The sequence below is a fragment of the Protopterus annectens genome, chromosome 9.part0 (assembly GCF_019279795.1).
Source record: "Protopterus annectens isolate FY-2018-M chromosome 9.part0, PAN1.0, whole genome shotgun sequence".
Taxonomy (NCBI): Eukaryota; Metazoa; Chordata; order Ceratodontiformes; family Protopteridae; genus Protopterus; species Protopterus annectens.
Window position 1 is genome coordinate 709,013,619 of NC_056743.1, and position 9,620 is coordinate 709,023,238.

A 9,620-nucleotide genomic window follows, 5' to 3' on the forward strand; every position below is an offset into this window, starting at 1 on the left:
ACTCGTAAAGATAAGCAAAAAACAGGATACTTAATGTTATATATCGCAGATCAGGGTTTGCTCAGTGCCCTTCCTCCAATTAGCTCAGTGTGAAATGGCAGAAACACTCACAAGGTAACTTTTTGAGTAACAGAAAGTTGAAACCTGAAACAACTTTAAAAAAAGCTTGAAAGAACCAATGATGTGCTTACTCCAAGCCGTCGTCCAGCTAACCCCAATCAGCCAATGACCATAAACCCACCCCAATGCAAGAATGGCTTTGGCTAAACTAAGATGGCCTGGAACATGTGCTCAGGCACACAGCCTCTACAAACAATCACTAGGCCCAAAACACAAGCCTGAATATGGACAATGCTACAACTACCCACACTACTTAGGTAGGAAAAACTGCAGAAATGTTTATCACAGCAGAAAAGCAGCAGTGAGCCTTTCATGAAAGTTTTAAACAGATAAAGGAGCAAGGAGACTCTAGAGAATGCTTTTAATTGCAAACAAATAAGTTATAGGATACACTCCTTGGCAGGAAATCAGAACAACAAACTCAAATAGGTGCTTAACAAATGTAGAAAATTTGCAGTCAATACCTCACACACAGTGAAACTAGCTAGAAAAGTATGCAGCAGACAGTAAAAGTGCTATAAATAACTCACAAAAATAAGCAAAAAACAGGATACTTAATGTTATATATCGCAGATCAGTTTGCTCAGTGCCTTTCCTTCGATTAACTCAGTGTGAAATGGCAGAAACACTCACAAGTTAACTTAAGTAACAGAATGTTGAAACCTGAAACAAGTTTAAAAAAGCTTGAAAGAACCAATGAGGTGCTTACTCCAAGCCGTAGTCCAGGTAACCCCAATCAGCCAATGACCATGAACACTCCCCTCTCACTGAAATGCAAGAATGGCTTTGGTTAAAGTAAGATGGCCTAGAACATGTGCTCAGGTACACAGCCTCTACAAACAATCAACTAGGCCCAAAACACAAGCCTGATTATGGACAATGCTACAACTACCCAAACTACTTGGGTAGAAAAAAAAACTGCAGAAATGTTTATCACAGCAGAAAAGCAGCAGTGAGCCTTTAAATGAAAGTTTTAAACAGATAAAGGAGCAAGGAGACTCTAGAGAATGCTTTTACCTGCAAACAAATAAGTTATATGATACACTCCTTGGCAGCAAATCAGAACGAACAAACAAACCCAAACAGGTGCTTAACAAATGTAGAAAATTTCCAGTTAATACCTCACACACAGTGAAACTATCTGGAAAAGTATGCAGCAGACAATGAAAGTGCTATAAATAACTTGTAAAAATAAGCAAAAAACATGATACTTAATGTTATATATTGCAGATCAGGGTTTGCTCAGTGCCCTTCCTCCAATTAGCTCAGTGTATACAGACAAAAGCTCTCACTGATTTTAGTTCTTTGTCCACCATTATTTTTAGCTTTCTTTTTGATTCTTAAAATAAGAGGTTGAAACGTTGATGGGTATGGTGGGGTTTGTACACGGTTCTGACAGCAGTGAACTGAGAAGATAAATTCTGTGCAACAGTTACTTGTGATTTTACTTTTGCATTTGAAGCAAACAAACAGATGAAGTACACAGTCACAATCATACAAGTGGTTGTGATTGATAGACACATCTTTGTGTGTGTGTGTGTGTGTGTGTGTGTGTGTGTGTGTGTGTGTGTGTGTGTGTGCTTGCATGTGTGAGACTAGTAGATGTTCTGAATGGCTCCTGATTTTGAAAAATGTCCCTTATTTTTTGTGTCATGTTTTGCTCCGTTCCTTGTAAACTTTGTGGATATTCAGGCAAATCAGTGTGGATTGAAGTCAGTAAATAATGATGTGAAATATTTGAGTTTCTTATTATCTAGCCTTCCAAAGAAAAAATGCATGCTAAAGAAAAGCCTGTTATTCTAACAAGTTATTTTAAGTTTATAACAGCAATATTGTCCCCGATTTTCATCCTTTGTCCATTATTTTTGTCTTTTTCTTTGATTTTTGAGATAAGAGGTTTAGATATTTGTGGGTTGGGGACTGCACACTGTGTTCTGGAAGCAATGAGCTTAGAAGATAAATTTCAGAGTATTTAAAAGAAGCAAGTTGGCAGTCTGAGCATGATATGTGTGATAACAGCTGATCATTGGCAGTGTCATATTGAGTTGCACTGCTGTATAACAGCATTTGGTTTTACCTTTCTCTGTGTGAGTTTTGTCCATGTGCATTGGTTTCTTCTCCCAGATCATCAGCTGTATAATACATGCCTCTGGCCATTTGTACTTTTACTTTTGTCCCAATCTAACACCAGAGGGGTACACAAAAGGTAAATTTCTCTTTGGAGGGGCAGGAAAGCAAGCTCTATTCCCAGATAGAGTTGTAAAATCTTGCATTTGACTACTAAGTTGTTGAGGGAACTACTGTTTTATTAGCTTTAAGCTTTAGACCACTTATTTTTCCTTGAAAGAAAAAAATATGCAACTGAATTTCTTTCTTTTCTCTTGATTTTTCATTCAGGCTATCATTCAATCAAAAAATTGTTAAAAAAAATCTGTAAGATGCAAATCAAAGCATTTAGAACTCTATGACTTTGTGGCCCCCGACCCCTGGCTTTACATCCTCCAGACTTATTACAGTAGAATCTTGGCTAGTTAGTGTGTGTTAAAAGCATGGTGGGTAGCTAAAATGTAAAACTGGAAAAGCAAGAAAGAAGCAGTCTGTATGGATGCCGCAGTGCCTACATAAGAGGAAAACAATGTAGGGCACTGGGGAAGTACAGGGGGAACTGGTATGCACCAGTCGGCCCTCATTTAAGACTCTGTTTCACCTATGGCTGGACTTATTGATTGCATTCTGACATGTGACTTGTATACAGTCAGTAAAGAGGCTGTCATTAGTGGCTGCATACTGAGGCAGCTTGTGGATGAAAATGAATGGCCACATTGTTGTTTGATCACAGGTAAAGGTCATTGACCTACTATAACAGAGTCCCACCCCATTTGTGTTAGCCCACCATTCACCTGTTTCCTCCAACCTCCTTTCCTTTGAAGTAACCATCTGGCACTGAAATTAATCAGTAATGAAAATAAGGCTCATCCTTTACAAACTGAGATGGTGTGCCATAAAGTGCACTCTGCTGTACTCAGACTTGTCTCTTATTGCAACTTCTTAGAAATGGAACTCTTGATTGTGGCTTTTTTCCTTTTTAACTTGCCAGTATTTGGAATTCATTGTCATGTAAGACTACAGAAGTACCCAAAATGAATATGAAATTTAGTTTAAACTCAAAACATAATATATAGGTTCATAGGTAAGTACAAGACAAGCTGCCCTTTCAGACCATTTTAAACCTAGCCAATTGCCCTTTTGTTGATTGAATTAACCACCCCTATTTGGTGTTAGATTGTTCTTACCCATCCCATGGTCAAACATTTTATATTACCTGTAGTGAGAATAACTGGGATAATACTATAAATAAGTTGAGGGGACCCATGCATGGGTAAAAGCATTTAAGCTGGCAGTACTGGAGTAAATATTCTGTTACCCATCCATAGATCCAAGTTGTATTTGAATATGGACAGGGATGAACTTTGTTTTATGTGGATGGGGAGTCTCTTCCAGAGAAGTGGTATCCACTGAGATGTATGCGTGTTCCTCTGAACTGTTCTGTTGATTTTGCAGAAGAGAGGTTTAGATCCATATACTGAGTATTTCTGATGCCATTTGACTTTCTGATATGCAGTAGGTCCATCAGTACTGGGTTGGAAGATATCTTGCATGCCAGTCATAGTTCACCTCTCAGCAGTCTGTAGGATACCAAGTATAATGACAGGGCTTTGAGTCAGTCCATGTAGCACATATTGTTTAGGCCTTGTATCCTTTCAGTAAGGTATTTCTGCGGGCCTTTCAGCTGTTGCATGTGTTTGGACAATGACATCTCTAGATCTAGACACTATCCCTTTGTTTATAAGCTGTGCAATATAGAATGGCTTTCTTATGACAGTAGACACATGGTGGTCGAAAGTTAGGTTACGGTCCACATAAGTTCTCAAATCCCAAACAACTCGGTCAACTCTTAGGGGCATATTGTCAATGTGGCCATTCCCCAGGGTAGATGACTTCCCAAAGGATATGATAATGCACTTTTTTGGTATTTGGGTTCAGGCTATGATTTTGGCAACAGTTATTTGTTTGAGACAAACCTTCCAGCATGATGGCTGATTCCTTTGGGGATTTGATGACTGCATCTAGCTTGAAATCATCTGCAAATTTAGTCAGCCAGAGCCCCTTTGTATTGGATTTTCCTTCAGAGAAGTAGATGCCAAACAGGAAAGGCCCAGCACTGAACCCTGGGGGACTGCACTGGCGACTGATTTCTTTGTGGAGGTGGCTTCCCATATTGTGATCTCCTATCTGTGAGCCAGTTGACAATCCAGTGGGTGACATAAGAGTCTGCTACTAATTTTTTTTTAGCTTTTCTACTATGCCTGACTAGGTGATTGTGTTATATGCTTTGCCCAGGATGAGGTGTTCGGTGTGTACCATTTTATCTTCATCCACTGCTTTGGTGACCTTTTCAAAAAAGTCCACCAGGTAAAGTAAGCATGTGCTGCCCTTGATGAATCCAAACTGAGATGGGTCCAGTGTTTGGAGGTTCTGTTTATCCTGATTGATTAATTCCATTATGTCTTTCCATGGATTTGCATATGAGGCTGGTCAGACTTATGAGTCTGTAATTGACTGGGTCTGTGGAAGGCCCTCCCTTATGCAGGGGAATGACTATAGCTGTTCTCCATTCACTTGGTGCAAAACTTGTATGGAGGCTGTGATTGATTAGTAGTGTTAGGGATGTGGCTAAATCATGCTTCATGCTATTTAAGGTGTATCCAGGGATATTGTCAGGATCCATTGATGCAGTATTTTTAGCTTTTGATGGTGCTTTTAGGACTTGGTCTTGTGTGATGGCTGAATTTGAGTTGGTTTTAAGTATATCTTGTGGAGCAGATGGACAGGAGAGAGGGGAAAAGTTTGAACTGAATTTATCAGCCAGTAGATTCACTATATCTTCAGCCTCAGTGTAAGTAACATTGTTTACAATCAGCTCAGCACATTGCTGCATAATGCTTCTGAGATTACAAATGTAACTAAAAAAGGCCTTGTGATTGTCTTTGGCTTGTGTAGCTATTTTAGTTTCAGACTTGGCTTTGTTGGATTTTATTAAGCTTTTGAGTTGTTTGTTTATTACAGTGACATGGGCTGTAACATTCTGAGGATTACTGTTCTTACTTTGCGTCAAAATTCTCTTCTTTTTATTATAAAGCCAGTTACCACTACAGAGGCTTGTTTTTGGGGTTAACCCTGTGTTTGTTCCTACAGGGCACTACCACATCTATGCAGCTATTTATCTGCCGGAATAGGGTGTAGGTTTCTATGTATTCAGTGGAGTTAACTGGGTTTGGTGGGGAATTAAACCTAGCCAATATATGACTTAGGAGTAGATAGATTGTCTTAGAGAAGTTAAGGTACTTTATGTAGAAGGGGTCTGTGGTTTCAGTTTTACTTCCCATAAGATGACTTTATGGTCTAAACTAGCAAGTGATGAAGATATGTAAGGAATTTTGAAAGACACCCCCATATTAGTAAGGGCAATATCCAAGATTATGTCCCCCTAAGTGGGTACTGTAATTGTTGTTGGGCATCTATATTGCCAAAGTACAGGAATTGCTGTGCTTGCATACTAGTGCTGGTGTTTGTTTCCCTAGCTATAGTTGGATAGTTTAGATCATCTAGGAAAATAGTATTGGTTTAATACTGAGTGATTCTAGTTCTTGTAGATAGGCGTTGTGACTTTCTTATGTCATAGAGGGAGTTCTATAGATAGCTAATATGTGATACAGGACTTTTCTGATGGACATGAAGAAGCTCTAGTGCATCATACTTCTATACCAGTCTTGATGTGAATCTCTTGTAGATGAAGACAGAGATGACACCACTTTTTTCCCTTCTTGTACAGTAACTAGTCTAAACTAGACTAAACTAGCAGCAGTCAAGAATGAAGAGTTACAGGAAGGCATGGTTTCTACTCATACTCTAGGGGTGTATCCTCAGTTATTTGTGCATCCCTGCCTCCAGAGGATCATCTAAAATTTTGTAGCCAACCAGCCCAATCTTGGGAAACTTGTCTTCTGCCTCATCTGGCCATGAAGTAGCCATACATAGGAACAAGGGCTTTCCTCCTTGAACCATTCCCCATACTTGCATAGGCTATTTCCCAATGAAGTAGGATAAGTCAGGTCATCCCATGCCAGAACTTGGGTATCAAACAGATGTTTTAAGTCTGATAAAAACTTGAGTCGCAGTTGTGGGAGCACAGCATTAGGAAATTTTATATGAAGCCCACACCAGGTGTGTTATGGACCTCTTCCTACAGTGCTCTGTCTTTAGTGTGTAATTGAGGACAGGTTCCCAGTCAATACTTCTCTGTCAAATGCTCACCTCTATACAGTTCTGTGTTCAAACTCTCAGATATTGGTAGTAAAGGCATGCTGTACTGTTCTGTTCCAGATCCTGCTATGAATAAAGTCAGTAAGTCCACCCACCCTCACCTTCTCTGTCTAGCCCTTTCTTAAAATAAGTGCTAAGGCGTATTAGTTCATGGGACTGGAGTGATAACTGTAGGATGCACACTTATGCTCTTCTGTCTAGACACACACACACACACACACACACACACACACACACACACACACACACACACACACACACGCAAAGACATGCACACACAGTTGACTGCAGTGAGAACATAACCCCCAACCTAAGTACAGAGACAGATTTCAGTAATTTATGCAACTGCCATAGGTTCATAGGTGTGTACTAGGCTAATGGCCCCAGAGCCTTTACAGGCCTAACCCATAGGATTACCCTGGCATCATGCAACCCGACCTTAGTTCCCAGTGTCTCTGTCAAGTAGAGCCACTGGAGTGATCCCCGGGGTGAATTTTCTATTTCCTATCCACTCATCAAGATTTCTCTTGGAGGGCCAGTAAGGTGCTCTGTTTGACATGTATGGGAAGTCTGTTCCATAGCATGGGCAGTCTCTGAGTTATGAACCTGTCCCTCCAGCATGTTCTGTTGATTGTGGTAATGAGGTTGAGGTCTCTGGAGCATGTGGTGTGGAGGGATTGGGATTTCTTTAGATGTAGCATTTCTAACAGAATTGGGTTAGACATGGCTTTGTAAGTCAAGCAGAGATCACCTGTAATTAGGAGATAAGAGACAGAGAATAGTTGGAGTTTTTTGAGTCTGTCTCTATAGGACAAGTGTTTAAGGCCTAGGATCCTCTTTGTGAGGTACTTTTGTGGCCTCTACAGTTGTTGCAGGTGTCTAGTGAGATACATGCCAAATGGGGCATTGTACTCGATGATTGGCCTAATGAGGGAAGACTAGAGGGAGACAGTGACCTTTTTCTTCCTGGATGCAAAACCCTTAGTAATGAGATGGGCCACATGGAAGGACTTTCTGACCACAGTGGCAATGTGGTGGTCAAAAGAGAGGTTGCTCTTAACCTGTGTTCCCAGATCTCTTATAACGCCTTCTGTGCTCAGTAGACTACCATTAATGTGGTAATTCATTGGAAATGGGTTTTTCCCAAATGGGATGACACATTTTTTGTCATTGAGCTTAAGGCCATGGTTCTGACACAAGTCGTTGCTCTCAGTGAGGCCTTTCTGTAGGATGTCAACATCACTTGGGGAGTTAATAATGGCTCTCAACTTGCAATCATCTGCGAACTTTGTCAGCCAGAGTCCCTTCATGTTGGCTTGGACTTCTGAGAAGTAGATGCCCAACAGGAGAGGACCCAGGACCAATCCCTGTGGGACTCCACTTGTGACTGGTCAGCAGTCTGACTTGGAGTCAGCTACTTTCACACTGTAGGTTCTATCTGTGAGCCAGTGTGCAACCCACCTAGTGCTATAGGGGTTTATGCCTAGCTCAGTGAGTTTTTCTATAATTCCTGAGTGGAGAATGGTATCAAAGACCTTGGCCAGATCAAGGTAGGCTGTATGAACCACCATGGCACGGAGGGACACTTTAGAGTAGTCTTGAGACCCCCATTCCTTCCCCTCAGTTGTGTTTCTGGGGAAGAAACCTTAGGAGCCTTGGGTTATCCCTCCCTTTGAGTCAGTCATTTGACAAGCCATCGGGGCACCTTATGGCATGAGCTAAAGAGATTTTGGAATCATCCTGAATTGGGGTACTCAAAAAGAAATCCACCATTTTCCACTGCGGGTAGCTTTCTCACAAATCATCTGATAAGGTGAGTACATACCCGTTAAACTTTATTGCTCTGTATTTTACTGATTTAAAAATGCACAGCTAGTTCCCTAGTTCAATATGCTGAGCTAACTGTTTTCTCTTTTTATATTTTAGGAGAAACCGATTTTGTAAATCTAAACATAAGAGGGATCTATTGATTGCGTGTAATTTTTCTTCATGGAACGAATCTGGATTAATTTACATAACCATGTAATCTTCAATTCACTTGATTTGTTAAATTTTCTCAGATTTACAAGTAGCAGTAGTGAATGCTGTCAAATTAAAATGGCATCAATGTTTTTAAAGGGTAAAATGTGCCTGTTTGCATTAAACTGGTTGACTGCAGTCATTCACAAAAGGAGTTAGCTGTTTGCTCGCTGATTATAATCTGTCAACGGCTTCTTGGTTTCACTTTATATGACCTGTTTTAACTACTCATCTTATTCAGGATTTGCTTAATTCCTGCAGTTTTTTATCATTTGACAGCATAATTTCCATGTGCCTAGCATCATTTCCATGTGCCATGAACCTACTACCACTGGTGATGTAACCAACTGGACCTGTCATTGTAAGCCCAGTCATTTTGGTTCTGTGAATTATTTGCAGCTGATCATGACACCAATTTATTCCTTAAAGCACTTGTATATCTTGAAACAGGCCAAAGGAAGTGGTTTGAAAAAAGGAGACATGATCAAACATGAAAGCTGGCCCAAACATCAGGAGATGAGAGAGAGAATTAAAATTATTGTGTGTCTTCTAGTTGAAAAATGTGTATGCAGTACCTGCTGCTTTATGCTTGTGAAAAAGAACAATTAGCAATAATTTCTGTAGCTGTTCATCCAGATCTGTTCTTGCAGACAATGAAAGCATGTTCTGAATAGTAGTAAAAAGCCTTATGATCTGTCCTGGTGCTTTGATTCTTTCAAATAATTCCATATTTTGATTGTTACTAATCTGAAAACAGTGCATTTTGTTGTATGAATAAACACAGTTCCTTAACGTATATGATCTTTCTCTTAAAGAGTATTTGATGCAAGTTTTCATGTAAAGAAGATAGTTTTTTTTTTTTTTTTTTTTGCTGTGCCATGTCTGTCAAGGTTCTGAGTAAGTTACCAGGTGGCCACTTTTTCATCATCACAACCAGATTTTACTCCTACTTTAGACACCCATTTTTCACAGGAAGTAAAATGTTTTGCATTCTCTTATTGAGCAGATGGTGAAGTTTCATCTTAATAAAATTTATCAGTAGCATAATGGAAATAAATGCCTAGAAAGACAAATTTATTTGTCCTACTTTACTTGTC

The 9,620-nt window shown here is 39.9% G+C and overlaps 1 protein-coding gene across 1 annotated transcript in view; it reads left to right on the forward strand.

The window, feature by feature from the left end:
• Positions 1-9,319, forward strand: part of LOC122810578 (RLA class II histocompatibility antigen, DP alpha-1 chain-like) — a 419,522-nt gene extending 410,203 nt beyond the window's left edge. Inside the window, exon 5 of the mRNA XM_044082157.1 lies at positions 8,431-9,319. The gene's annotated coding sequence lies outside the window, so the exon portion shown is untranslated. The remainder of the gene's footprint in view (positions 1-8,430) is intronic.
• Positions 9,320-9,620: the final 301 nt, after the last annotated feature.